Source organism: Microtus ochrogaster, unplaced genomic scaffold (assembly GCF_000317375.1).
Source record: "Microtus ochrogaster isolate Prairie Vole_2 unplaced genomic scaffold, MicOch1.0 UNK129, whole genome shotgun sequence".
NCBI lineage: Eukaryota > Metazoa > Chordata > Mammalia > Rodentia > Cricetidae > Microtus > Microtus ochrogaster.
In genome coordinates, this window is record NW_004949227.1 from 79,379 (window position 1) to 93,281 (window position 13,903).

The window sequence follows — 13,903 nt, forward strand, 5'->3', positions numbered from 1 at the left end:
AAAAAAAAAAAAATTGATTCTACTGGGCAATGGTGGCTTATGTCTTTAATCCCAGCACTCAAAAGGCAGAGACAGGCATATCTCTGTGAGTTCGAGGCCAGCCTGGTCTATAAGAGCTAGTTCCAGGACAATTAAACTCTAGTTCATCATGCTAGACATGAATGGATTCATTGCTTTGGTTTGTCATTGGCATCCTATCTGGGGTGAATAAAATGTTTGTTTTTGTCCCCCAGCAAAGTCAAACAGTCTGATCTCTATTTGTTCCATTTTTATTTATTTTTTTATCCTTTTCTGACATTTGGGAGGACAATTTGAGCCTTTAAAGAGTATATTTTCGGGGCCTGGTAGTGTTGGTACATGCCTTTTAATCCCAGAACTCTGGAGGCAGAGGCAGGTGGATCTCTGTGAGTTCAAGATCAGCCTGGTCTATAGAGCAAGTTCCAGGACAGGTCCAAAGCTACACAGAGAAACCCTGTTTCGAAAAATGAAAAAATCGTATCTTCTGTTGATTGACTATTCACTTACTATTTATTTGTTTATTTATCTTATAGTGCTGAAGATTGAACCCAGGTCTTTGTACACAATAGGCAAATGCTTTATCTCTGAACAACATCCCCAGCCCCTATTGACATTTTAGTTATCATTTGAATTTGTGTATGCTATGCAAATGTCCTATCACTAAGGACCATCCTCCATCCCAGAAAAAAAATTCTTTTTTTTTAACAGTCTCATGTAGCACTGATGTAGTGGTTTAAATGAGATTGGCCCCATAGGCTCATATATTTGAATGATTGGTCCCTAGTGTGTAGAATTTTTTGGGAAAGATTAGGAGGTTTGGCCTTGTTGGGGGAGCGGTACCACTGTGGGTGGGTTTTGAGATTTCAAAAGTCCATGCCATTTTCTAGTTAGCCTTTTTCTCTGCCTCTCTTTCTCTGTCTTGTGCCTGTGGATCAGATGTAAGTTCTCAGTTACCGCTTTAGGGCTATGCCTACCTGTCTACCTACTGCCATCCTCCCTGCCATGATGGTCATGAGCCTGCCCTCTGAAACTGTAAGCCCCCATTAAACACTTTCTTCCATAAGCTGCTGTGGTCATGGTGTCTTGTGACAACAATTGAGAAGAAACAGGGATATCATACTAGACTCAGATTTGCTAAGTAGCAGAGGCTAGCCTTAAACACCTTATCCTCTTGCCTTCATGTCTTAGTTACTTTTCTATTGCTGTGATAAAACGCTATGACAATGGAAATTTCTAAAAGAAAGAGAATATAATTGGGTTTATGGCTCCAGAGGGATAGAATTTATGATGGCTGAGCAAGGTCACATAGGTATGTAGTTAGAGCAACAGCTAACAGCTCACATCTTGATCTGTAAGCAGGAGGCAGAGAGCATACTGGGAATCCCATGAGTCTTTTTTTTTTTTTTTTTTTTTTTGGTTTTTCGAGACAGGGTTTCTCTGTGGTTTTGGAGCCTGTCCTGGAACTAGCTCTGTAGACCAGGCTGGTCTCAAACTCACAGCCCATGAGTCTTTTGAAACCTCAAAGCCTGTCACTAGAGACACATCTCCTTCAACAAGGCCACACCTCCTAATCCTTCCCAGACAGTCTCCAACTGGCAACCAAACATTCAAATATATCATCCTATGGAGGCTGTTCTCATTCAAACTACCATACTTCAAGTGCTAGGATTACAAACATGTGCCACCACACTAGGACGTATTTGTCCAGGTTTTTATTTTCTTTTGTTCTTTTTGTTTATTTGCTTGTTTTTGAGACAGGGTTTCTCTGGCTGTCCTAGAAATTACTCTGTAGACAAGGCTGGCCTCAAACTCACAGAGATCTGCCTGCCTCTGCCTCCTGAGTGCTGAGATTAAAGGCGTGTGCCCAGCTTCGTGTTTTGTTTTGTTTTATTTTAAGACAAAGTCTCACGGTGGCCTTGAATTTTTTAATGTAGACCAGGCTGACCTTAAACTCTTAGTCATCCTTCTGTTTTAGCTACCCAAATGCTGAGATTATAAGCCTATAGTACCAGACACAATTTAAAAAATATATGCTGGCTAATTTTATGTCAGTTTGGCACATGCCCAAGTTATCTGAGAGGAAGGAGCCTCAATTGTGAAAATGCCTCTGTAAGCCGACCTGTAGGGCATTTTCTTAATTAGTCATTCATGGGAGCTTTGAGGGCACAAGGTCCTCATGCTCACAGATGGCAGTAAGGAAACCAAAACTGTTAAACTAGCAGGCTTTTCTCGTTAATAAAAGGGATTTACACTTCTTTTCTGTGATTAGATGTAGTTAATAATCTAGCAATCTTTTGCAATCTATAGAGCCAGGCCTTATTCAAATCCCCGAGACTATTATATTTATCCCAGACTTGTGAGCATTGTTTCTCAGTCAATAGAACCTGTTCTTTTTTAAAAGATTTATTTATTATGTAAATAAGGGTTTTGCCTCCATGTATGCCTGCAGGCCAGAAGAGGACACTAGATCTCATTACAGATGGTTGTGACCACCATGTGGTTGCTGGGAATTGAACTCTGGACCTTTGGAAGAGGCTCTTAACCTCTGAGCCATCTCTCCAGCCCAACAGAACCTATTCTTAAGAAAGAGGTTCCAACTGGGCGGTGGTGGCGCACGCCTTTAATCCCAGCATTGGGGAGGCAGAGGCAGGTGAATCTCTGTGAGTTTGAGGCCAGCTTGGTCTACAGAGTGAGTTCCAGGACCTAAAAAAAGAAAGAAGGAAATAGATCCCATGTACTTTGCAAAGGAGTCTACTATTATGCCTATTCCAGACTCTTTCTCTCTCTTTTTAAAATTAATTTATTCTTATTTTATATATTGGTGTTTTGCCATGGATGTTGGATTCCCTGAAACTGGAGTTACAGATAGTTGTTAGCTGCCATGTGGTTACAGGGAATTGAACCCAAGTCCTCTGGAAGAGCAGGCAATACTCTTAACCACTAGGCCATCTCTAGGCCCTTCCTCTCTCTTTTTTATTTTTATTTTTTGGGTTTTTTATTGATATTTATTGAGCTCTACATCTTTCTCTGCTCCCCTCCCTGCCTCTCCCCTCCCCCAAGGTCCCCATGCTCCCAATTTACTCAGGAGATCTTGTCTTTTTCTACTTCCCATGTAGATTAGATCTGTGTAAGTCTCTCTTATAGTCCTCATTGTTGTCTAAGTTCTCTGGGGTTGTGGTTTGTAGGCTGGTTTTCTTTGCCTTATGTTTAAAAACCACCTATGAGTGAGTACATGTGATAATTGGCTTTCTGTGTCTGGGTTACCTCACTCAAAATAATGTTTTCTGGCTCCATCCATTTTCCCTCAAAATTCAAGATGTCGTTATTTTTTTGTGCTGTGTAGTACTCCATTGTGTAAATGTACCACATTTTCTTCATCCATTCTTCAATCAAGGGGCATTTAGGTTGTTTCCAGGTTCTGTCTATGACAAACAAAGCTGCTGTGAACATAGTTGAGCACATGTCCTTGTGGCACGATTGTGCATCCTTTGGATATATACCCAAAAGTGGTATTACTGGGTCTTGAGGAAGGTTGTTTCCTAATTGTCTGAGAAATCGCCACACTGACATCCAAAGACGTTGTACCAGCTTGCATATTTCCACCAGCAATGCAGAAGTGTTCCCTTTACCCCACAACCTCTCCAGCATAAGTTGTCATCCGTGTTTTTGATCTTGGCCATTCTTGCAGGTATAAGATGGAATCTCAGAGGTATTTTGATTTGCATTTCTCTGATGACTAAGGATGTTGAACATCTCCTTAAGTGTCTTTCAGCCATTTTAGATTCTTCTGTTGAGAGTTCTCTGTTTAGGTCTTTACTTCATTTTTTTTTATTGGATTATGTGTTCTTTTGGTGTCCAATTTCTTGAATATTTTGTATATTTTGGAGATCAGACTTCTGTCTGATGCGGGGTTAGTGAAGATCTTTTCCCATTCTGTACGCTGTTTTGTCTTGTTGGCTGTGTCCTTTGCTTTACAGAAGCTTTTCAGTTTCAGGAGGTCCCATTTATTAATTGTTTCTCTCAGTGTCAGTGCTGCTTAAGTTATATTTAGGAAGTGGTTCCCTGTGCCAATGCGTTCAAGTGTACTTCCTGTTGTTCTTCTTAAAACACAGGACAAACTTAGACAGACACACACGGCGGAACAAACACAGACACAACACGGCGGCTCCCACGTGGGTCCACTTTAATGGGGGAGGGGAACACAGAAGGGTGGGGAGGTGTGCAGGACACACAAGGAAAGGCGAACGAGAGAGAGAGACAGAGCCTCTTGTGGCCCTGCCTTTTTAACGGGGAGCGCAAGGGTGTCTGGGAAGGATGTCCCATACCTGTGCGCAGGTGTGCGCACAGGTATCCATAGTCCAGGAGGAGTCTGGGAGTTGTAGTTTCCAAAGGAACAACACTTCCCACTTTCTCTTCTACAAGGTTCAGTGTGGCTGGCTTTATGTTGAGGTCTTTGATCCATTTGGACTTGAGTTTTGTGCATGGTGATAGATATGGGTCTATTTTCATTTTTCTACATGTTGATATCCAGTCATGCCAGCACCACTTGTTATATATGCTTTCTTTTTTCCATTTGATATTTTTTGCTTCCTTATCAAAAGACCCTTCCTCTCTCTCTCCCTTTTTTTAAATATAAGGCACAGTGTTTACTAAAGGCATGAAGTGGGGGGTCTGAGGACAGGGGTACTCTCCACCTTGAACCCAGTCTCCTCTTCTGGCCACCCCACCCTCATACCACCAGGGGAAGAGCTGTTAGCACCAAAGGGGGGTGGGTGCCCCACCTGTGGGGGAAGTATCAGGCTGGGGAACAGGCTGAGTGCCATCTAGTCCCAGGAAGGCAGGCCTAGGCACCCCCAGGCCAGCTGCTACCTCAGAGGTACTTCTTTTTTTTCATTGATTTTTTCAAACTTTTATTTTATTTTTTGCTTTATAAATAATACCATTCAAAATTTCCACCTCCTCCCCTCCTCTCATTTCCCTCCCACTCCCCCACACACCCTCCCCCCTCCAGTCCTAAGAGAGGGCAGGGTACCCTGCCCTGTGGGAAGTCCAAGGCCCTCCCCTCTCTATCCAGGTCTAGGAAGGTGTGCATCCAAACAGACTAGGATCCCAAAAAGTCAGTACATGCAGTAGAATCAAATCCCAGTGCCTTTATCAATGGCTTCTCAGTCAGCCCCCATTGTCAGCCACATTCAGAGAGTCTGGTCTGATCAAATGCTTGTTCAGTCCCAGTCCAGCTGGCCTTGGTGAGCTCCCATTAGATCAGTCACACTGTCTCAGTGGGTGGGTGCACCCCTCGTGGTCCTGACTTTCTTGTTCATGTTCTCTCTCCTTCTGCTCTTCATCTGGACCTTGGGCGTTCAGTCCAGTGCTCCAATGTGGGTCTCTGTCTCTATCTCCATCCATCGCCGAACGAAGGTTCTATGGTGATATTCAAGATATTCATCAGTGTGGCTATGGGACAAGGCCAGTGAACCCAAAGAAAAACATATATAGATCCTCCTGGAAATTGGAGGCAGACAAGATTGCCGGGAAAAAGTTGGGAGCATGGGAGTGGGGTGGGGGGTAGGGGAAAGGGGGAGAGAGAAGGGAGAAGGGGAGGATTGGGGAGAGCTTGGGGGAGTGGGATGGTTGAGATGGAGGAAGGGCAGATATGGGAGCAGGGAAGAAGATATCTTAATTAAGGGAGCCATTTTAGGGCTCTAGAGGGGATCCCAGGTGTCCAAGGGGATGTCCCCAGTTAGGTCCTTGGGCAGCAGAGGACAGGGTGCCTGAACTGGCCTTGTCCCATAGCCACAGAGGTACTTCTTATACCTTTTCCAAAATGTCCTTCTTGGAGGGGCCCAGGCTCCGAGAGAGGGGCTCCCCTACCAGGGTTTCTTCTTATTCCTCATATTGTTTCACCTCACCCTTGTTCTTCTACATCACGATTCATAGTACTGCCCCCAGAGGAGGGAGCTCTGAGCCGAGCGGCAGGGCTTAGCCCATCTGCAGCCAGACAGGCACTAAGTCCAAACAGGGGCCGACCAAAGGGAACGAGAGGCAGGGTAGGCGGCTACTTCACACCAACTGCAGCCTGAGGGATAGGAGGGTTCTGCTCCATCCTCCCAGCCCCCAGGCAGCCCCTGCTCCTTGGCACAGGGGCAGCCAGGGTCACAGAACATCACCCTTCTCCATACTGAAGCTGCTCCGGTGGCTGCTGGCCTTGGAGGCCTCAGGGGACATGGTAGAAAAGAGGGGGTCGGAGGCCAGGGATAGCAGGGAGTCATCTAGGAGCATTAAGTCTAGATCCTTCTTGGACAGGTTGGGGAATGGGGAGCCATGCTCTGTCCCTAGGGGATCATGGTAGCCTGTGGGCCCCTCATCACCCCCACCCCCAAAGCTCAAACTGTGACTGAAGTCCAGGTGATGAAAAGGGGACTGTGGCTGGGCGGCTGGGGGCAGTGGGGCTTGCGGAGGGAGAGCAGGCATCGGCTCAGGGTCAGAGACCTCAGGCCCCAGCATGAGAGCCTCCCCTGGGCCGTCTTCACTGGGTAGTTCCTGCTTCACCACCTGTTGGGCCAGCTCAGCCATGTTCACGCTGGATGGCGTTGTAGTGGGGAGGCGGTGGACCTGCGCCTGCATCTCCAGCTCCTGGATGCGAAGCCAGAGCTGCTTGTTGGTCATCTCTAGGTACCGAGGGTGGTTCTCCAGTTCTCGGGATTTCTGCAGATCTTTCTGCATCCTCTGGGTGTAATCCATAGAGGCCTTGAGAATGATGCCCTTATTCCAGCTCACGTCCAGGTCATTGGCCTTGGGGATCAGCATTCCCAGCTCGTTGATGCTATCATTGATGTTGAACCTGTGTCTCCTCTCAAGTACAGATTAAGATTTCAGAGGGCATGGTTAGAAAGGTGGGACCCACCTAAGAGAAGCCCCCAACCTAGGATGGTAGGCACCCCATAAAAAATCTTAGTTTAGAATAAAAGGGACTCAAGCCTCAGTGTGATGCTTTAATCCCAGCACTTGGGAGGCAGAGGCAGGTGGATCTCTGTGAGTTTGAGGCCAGCCTGGTCTACAAAATGAGTTCCAGAACAGCCAGGGTTACATAGAGAAACTCTGTGTCAAAAAAAAACAAAAAATAAAAAATAAAAGAAAAAGGAAGGAGGGAGAGAAGGAGGGAGAGGAAAGAAAGAAAGAAAGAAAGAAAGAAAGAAAGAAAGAAAGAAAGAAAGAAAGAAAGAAAAAGAAAGAGGAGCTGGAGAGATGGCTCAGTGGTTAAGAGCACTGACTCCTCTTCCAGAGGACCCAGGGTTCAATTCCCAGCACCCACATGGCAACTCACAACTGTCTGAAGATCCAGTTGCAGGGGATCACCTTCACACCAATGCACATAAAATAAAGTTAAATAAACCATTAAAAAAGACACCAACAAGACCTTTAAAAAAGAAGGAAAGAAAGGAAAGAAGGAAGGAAGAGAGAGAGAAAGAAAGGGACCTACAGGTTGAGATTGGCAGCTGAGGAGGGTCTGACCCTTCCTCTCTTAACCCCTTATCCTGAGCATTGCTTCTCAGTCAATAGAACCCATTTTTATGGAAAAGGTCACCAGTACTTTACAAAAGACATGTACTTTGCAATGCAGTTTCAATGTAGTCCTGCCTTAAGCTTTATTGTGATAATTGTCACTAGGAAACTTTTTTCCAAAGTTGTACTGTACTTAAATATGTAAAAAATTAGCTGCTCGGGGTCAGACTCTCTGTGTAACAGCCCTGGCTGTCCTGGAACTCAGTCTGTAGACCGCCTGTCTCTGCCCGCCAAATGCTGGGATTAAAGGCATGCACCACCAGACCCAGCTAGATTCTGGAAGTTTGAACCAACCCGAACTAAGTCATATTGAACAGGATTTCCTTCTTGCCTCATGTAGATAATTCCTCTGCCTGCCATAGCATTTATTGGAACCTCCACAATGGGGAAAGGCACATCCCATTTGGTTGGGTCACCCCTAGGCTGGTGGTCCTGGGTCCATTAACAAAGCAGGCTGAGCAAGCTATGATGTGAGCAACCCAGGAGTAGCACTTCTGCTTCCAGGCTCTCTCAGATTTGAGTTCCTGCCTTGGCTTCCCTCAGTGAACTATAACTCTGAATAAATAAACCAAATAAACCCTTTCTTTTCCAAAATGCTTTTGGTCATGGTGTTTCATCACTGCAATAGTAACCCTAAGTAAGACAGAAATCAGTTTGTGGTGTGTTTTGTTTCCTTTTCATTTGCTTATTTTTGAGGATCTTGCTGTATAACTCTGGTTAGCCTGGTACTCAATATATAATCCTGGCATGCAATGTATAAAATATAGATGCTCTCAAATTTACAATTATGTACCTGCCTGAGCCCCCAAGCATCTAGGATTAGAGATGTGAGCTCTCATGCTTGGCTTAGAAAAGAATATGTATCTAACTGTATTTTCTCTTTCATGTGGCCAGGATAGAGAGGCTTTCCTCAGAAATCTGGTGATCTTTAGCTATTTTCTCATGTTGGTCATGGAAGCACAAGCTTATAAACCTAGCTCCTCAAGAGGCTAAGCATAGCCTAGCAACTTAGTGAGAGAGCACCTGTCTCAAAATAAAATATTAAGAAAGGCATAGTAGTGAATGCCTTTAATCCGAGCACTCTGGAGGCAGGGGCAAGAGGATCTCTGGGAATTTGGAACCAGTCTGGATAACCAGGGCAACACAGGGAAACTCTGTCTCAAAAACAAACAAACAAACAAGCAAATAACTAAACACATAATAAAAATAGGGTGAGTGGGGGTAGTGCAGCAAGGGTCTGATGACCTGAGTTTGATCCCCAGAACCTAGGTAAAGGTAGAAGAAGAGAGCTGAGTCCACAAAGTTGTCCTCTGACCTCCATAAGCATGCTATGGCATGTGTGCTGCCCTGATCATGCACATATAATAATAAGTAAAAATGTCTTAGAAGATGGCTAGGGATAGAGTTCGGTGGTAAAACATGTACCTAGAATGTGCTAGGCCTTGGGTTTACTACTGAGTACCAAATGAAAGAAAAAGAAAACCAAAAGGAATCCCTAAAGGACTTACTGGGAAGAAGGGGCCTGCAGAGCCTGAGCTGCACTGCAGCAGGGCTGTTCCTTTGGAATTCTGGCACTCAGCTTCCCACCATTGTAACAAATACTTGATAGTGAATTTGGAAGAATGAAAGGGTTATCTAGGTCCACTGTTTCCGAGCTTTTGACCCTTCATTGATTGACCCATTGCTTTGTGACCTATGGTGGGAGTGCTGTAGGAAGTCTTACAGCCAGCGGGTAACCACTGTAAGAACAACACAGGAGCATGTAGTAGGACGAAACCACTGACCATACAGTTGGTTGCAAAACTGAGGAAGGATCTGGAACTTCTCTCTTTCCCTCTTAGAAAGTAATTCTTAAAATTTAAAATGTATTTTGTTGGAGTGAGACTGCTTGGTTGTTCCCGGCCGCTCAGCCCAGGAATAATCACACAGAAACTGTATTAATTAAATCACTGCTTGGCCCATTAGCTCTAGTTTCTTATTGGCTAACTCTTACATCTTAATTTAACCCATTTCTATTAATCTGTGTATCTCCACGTGGCTATGGTTTACTGTCTAAAGTTCTGGCATCCCTGACGGGGCTACATGGCTTCTCTTTGACTCCACTCTCCTTCTATCTTGCTATAGGCCAAGCCAGTTTCTTTACTCATTAATGGTAATCACAGTATACAAAGGAGACTCCCACATCAGTATTTATTATTTGTTCATTCATTTACTTATAGTCATGTGTATGAGTGTTTTACCTGCATGTATATCTGTGTGCTATGTGTATGCAAAGCCCATGAAGACCAGAAGAAGGTTTCAGGTCCCTAGGACTGGAGTTACAGATGGTTGTGAGCCACCATGTGGGCACTTGAAATCAAACCCCAGTCCTCTGGAAGAACAGTTAGTGATCTTAACTCTGAGCCATCTCTCCAGCCCCTCCCTCCCTTTTGAGGGTGTGCTTTCAATGTATGGAACACTTCCCAGTGGGTCCAACCACTTCCTAGAATCCCATGTTGGAAACTAAGCTTCTAAGCTTTTAACACAGAGACCTTTGGGGACCAGTCTATAACAAGTTTCATCAGTGTTGTTTTTAGATCCCATGCCTTGGGGTTAGTCCCAAGGAAGATCTTTAGGCTAATGCCTGAGGCGGGCTGGCTGCTTGCACTTAAGGAACTAAATGGACCAAAACTCAATAGAGCATCTGTTTAGCCCTTAGATTGTGCTTGAAGGATTGATCCAGACTCAGGAGTGGAAGGGAGCTGCAAAGAATGGAAAGGAACAGCATGAGGAATGGAAAGGACAGAGGATAAACATTTGAGATGAACAGGTTAAAGCAATTGAGGCAGAAAGAGGAGGACGCTGATATGAAGTTAACATTTTTTAGGAATGCTGAGCATGGTGGGGCAAATCTGTAATTCCTAAACTTGTGAGGCTGAGTCAGAAGGATGATGAGTTCAAGGCTAGCCTGGGCTACACGAGACCCATCCTCAAAACAAAACAACAGCAAGCAAGAGATAAAAGAAAACAAAGGAAAGACTGTGCCAGACACAGACACAGTGAGGGGGAGCTGGGCACAGACAGGAGGCAGAGGCAGGCAAATCCTGTGAATTTGAAGCCAACCTGGTATACATAATGAGTTCCAAGCTAGCCAGGGCTATGTAGTGAGACCTTGTATCAAAAAAAAAAAAAAAAAAAGCCGGGCTGGCCGGGCGATGGTGGCGCATGCCTTTAATCCCAGCACTCGGGAGGCAGAGGCAGGTGGATCTCTGTGAGTAACCACATGGTGGCTCACAACCATCTGTAATGGGGTCTAGTGCCCTCTTCTGGCCAGCAGGCATACACACAGACAGAATATTGTATACATAATAAATAAATAAATAAATAAATAAATAAATAAATAAATATTTTTTTTAAAAAGCCAAAGAAAAGAGCTAGAGAGATTGCTCAGGGCTTAAGAGCATTAGTTCCTCTTGCAGAGGACCTAGGTTCAATTCCCAGCACCCACAACCATCCTTAACTCCAGTTCTAGGGTATCTGATGTCCTTTTGTGACTTCTTCAGGAACAGCACACACATGGAGCAGAGATATACTTGCAGGCAAAACACTCAGACAAGTAAATCAAAGGCATGCACCACCACTGCTCAACTTGACGTATTCTTATGAATGCCCAGCCTTAGCTTGGTTTGTTTCTAGTCAGATTTTCTAACTTAAATTATCCCATTTTTCTTTAACTACATTTTGCCTCTAGGCTTTTTACCTTTCTTTATTCTATTTATTTTTCTCTTTTCTTTTCTCTTTCTTCCTTCCTCTTTCTTCTTTCTTTCTCTCTTTCTCTCTCTCTCTCTTTCTTTCTTTCTTTCTTTCTTTCTTTCTTTCTTTCTTTCCCCACGGCTGACTGGGTGGCTGGCCCCTGGTGTCTTCTCTCCTCCTTTTCTCAGTCCTCCCTCCCTTCCCTAGGTTTCTCCAATTTATTCTCTCTGCCTGGCAGCCCCACCTATTTCTCTCCTGCCTAGCTATTGGCCGTTCAGCTCTTTATTAGATCAATCAGGTGTTTTAGGGAGGAAAAGTAACACAGCCTCAGAGTTAAACAAATGCAACATAAAAAAATGCAACATATCTTTGCATCATTAAACAAATGCTACACAACAATCCCTGTCCCTGGAGGGACAGGATTATGTTCAGGATTATGGCTTCAGGCTTCACTTGAAATTCCAAGGAAAGGCTGGATTTGTTTAGTGTGGGCCAGGGTCTAGAAAAGAGCTTTGTGCAGAAGTTTGCAATAGTCAAAGCAGTAGTAAGGACAGGGAAACCTAGCACAGTATAAAGGCAGGACAGATATTATGTGAAAGGCAATACCCAGGGACAGCTCTGAAGAGAGAGAGGTCAGGGCCTTTCACCTCTGAGGTACAAAGGGAGATTCTAGGCTAGCAGAGGGGTTGACCAGCACTTCATGATCCTCCTGGATTTCTGACTATTAAAAATTAGAAACCTAGAAAGGGGCTGGCAAGATGGCTCAGTGGTTAAGAGCACCGCCTGCTTGTCTAAAGGTCCTGAGTTCAATTCCCAGCAACCACATGGTGGCTCACAACCATCTGTAATGAGATCTGCTGCCTTCCTCACACATCTATACAAAATAAGTCTCTAAAGACCCATACTATGTATGTACACATGCATGAATGCATACATGTACACATTAATGCATGCATCTGCACAGACACACACCTCTTTCTTTCTTTGGTTTCTTTTGTCTTTTGAAAGAGTCTCTTGAATTTAATATGTAGCCAAGGTTCATTCTACAAATTCTAATCCTTCTCTTGCCTTCACAGCCTGAGTGCTAGGGTCCTAGGCATGCCGCCCACATTACCGGGTTCATAAAGTACCAGGACTTTAACCTGGGGCCTTGTGTGGAATAGGCAAGTCCTCTTCTAAGGAGAGCACATCATCACTTCTCACATCACACTTCCTTTGTTTTTCCAGACAGGTTCTCCTCATGCAGCCTAGGCTGGCCTCAAATTTGCGATTTACCTATCCCAGCCACCAGAACGCTGGTATTGCAGGCACATGCTGCCACACTTGAAGTGCCACCCTGTGAGAGGAGTATCAGAGGATTTGTAGACCTACATTATAACCCGCAGAGCTGACATATTTAACTTTATGCTTTGTTAAGAATGCATGTTACAGACTGGAGAGATGGCTCAGCAGTTAAGGGCACTGGCTGCGCTTCCAGAGGACCTAGGTTCAACCCCCAGTACCCACATGACAGCTCACAACTGTCTGTACTCCAAGACCCTGACACCCTCATACAGACATACATGCAGACAAAATAAAATTTTAAAAAAAATCAAAAACCAATGCATGTTTGTAACAAGTTTTTCTCTGTTCCTCCAGCCAGCTCCCAAATAATGACACGAAGAGTTATTGTTATTAATTTGAAATCTCAGTCTTAGCTTAGGCTTTATAGCATTTATAAATTAAATTAACCCATTATATTTTTTATTAATCTATGTTCTATCACATGGCTTTTACTTCTCTCGCATTCTGTTTGTCTAACTTCTTCTGTGTCTCCTGGCATCTCTCACACCTAGATTTATCTCCTACTTCCTGTCTCTGTCTGCCTGGAAGTCCCACCAATATCTCCTGTCTAGTTATTTATTGGCTGTTCAGCTCTTTATTAAACCAATCACAGTAATATATCTTCACACAGTGTACAAATAACCCATAATATATGTTACAAGCTGGGTGTTGGTGGCGACACCTCTAATGTTAGCTAGCAGTTGGGAAGCAGAGGCAGACAGATATCTGTGAGTTCAAGGTCAGCACATAACTAAAAATAATAAAATAGCCAGGTGTTGGTGGTACACACTGTTTTGGAATATTCCTTTACACTGTGTGAAGATTTGTCACTGTGATTGATTTAATAAAAATCTAAATGGCCAATACCTAGGCAGGAGGTAATAGCAGGAACTTCTGGACAGAGAGAGCTCTGGAAAGAAGAAAGGCAGAGTTACAAACCAGATGCAGAGGGTACAAACATGCAAGAGGAGAGGCAAAAACCACAAGTTACATGACAACACATAGATGCATAGAAATGAATTAATTTAAGTTATAAGACCTAATGGGACAAGCCTAAGCTATAGCCTGTCCTTTCATAATTAATAGTAAGTTTCAATGTTATTTTTGTGAGCTGGCAGCCCAAAGAAAAATCTGTTTATAGCACACCTATAATTCCAGCACTTGAGAAGCAGAGGCAGGCAGATCTCTATGACTTTGAGGTCAGCCTGGTCTATGAAGTGAGTTCCAGAACAGCCAAGACTATACAGAGAAACTCTGTCTCAAAAAA

General features: G+C 44.1%; 1 pseudogene; it reads right to left on the reverse strand.

Annotated features, from left to right (window-relative positions):
- Window positions 1–5,854: 5,854 nt before the first annotated feature.
- The window catches only part of LOC101986840, an 18,773-nt pseudogene continuing 10,724 nt past the window's right edge, over window positions 5,855–13,903 (reverse strand).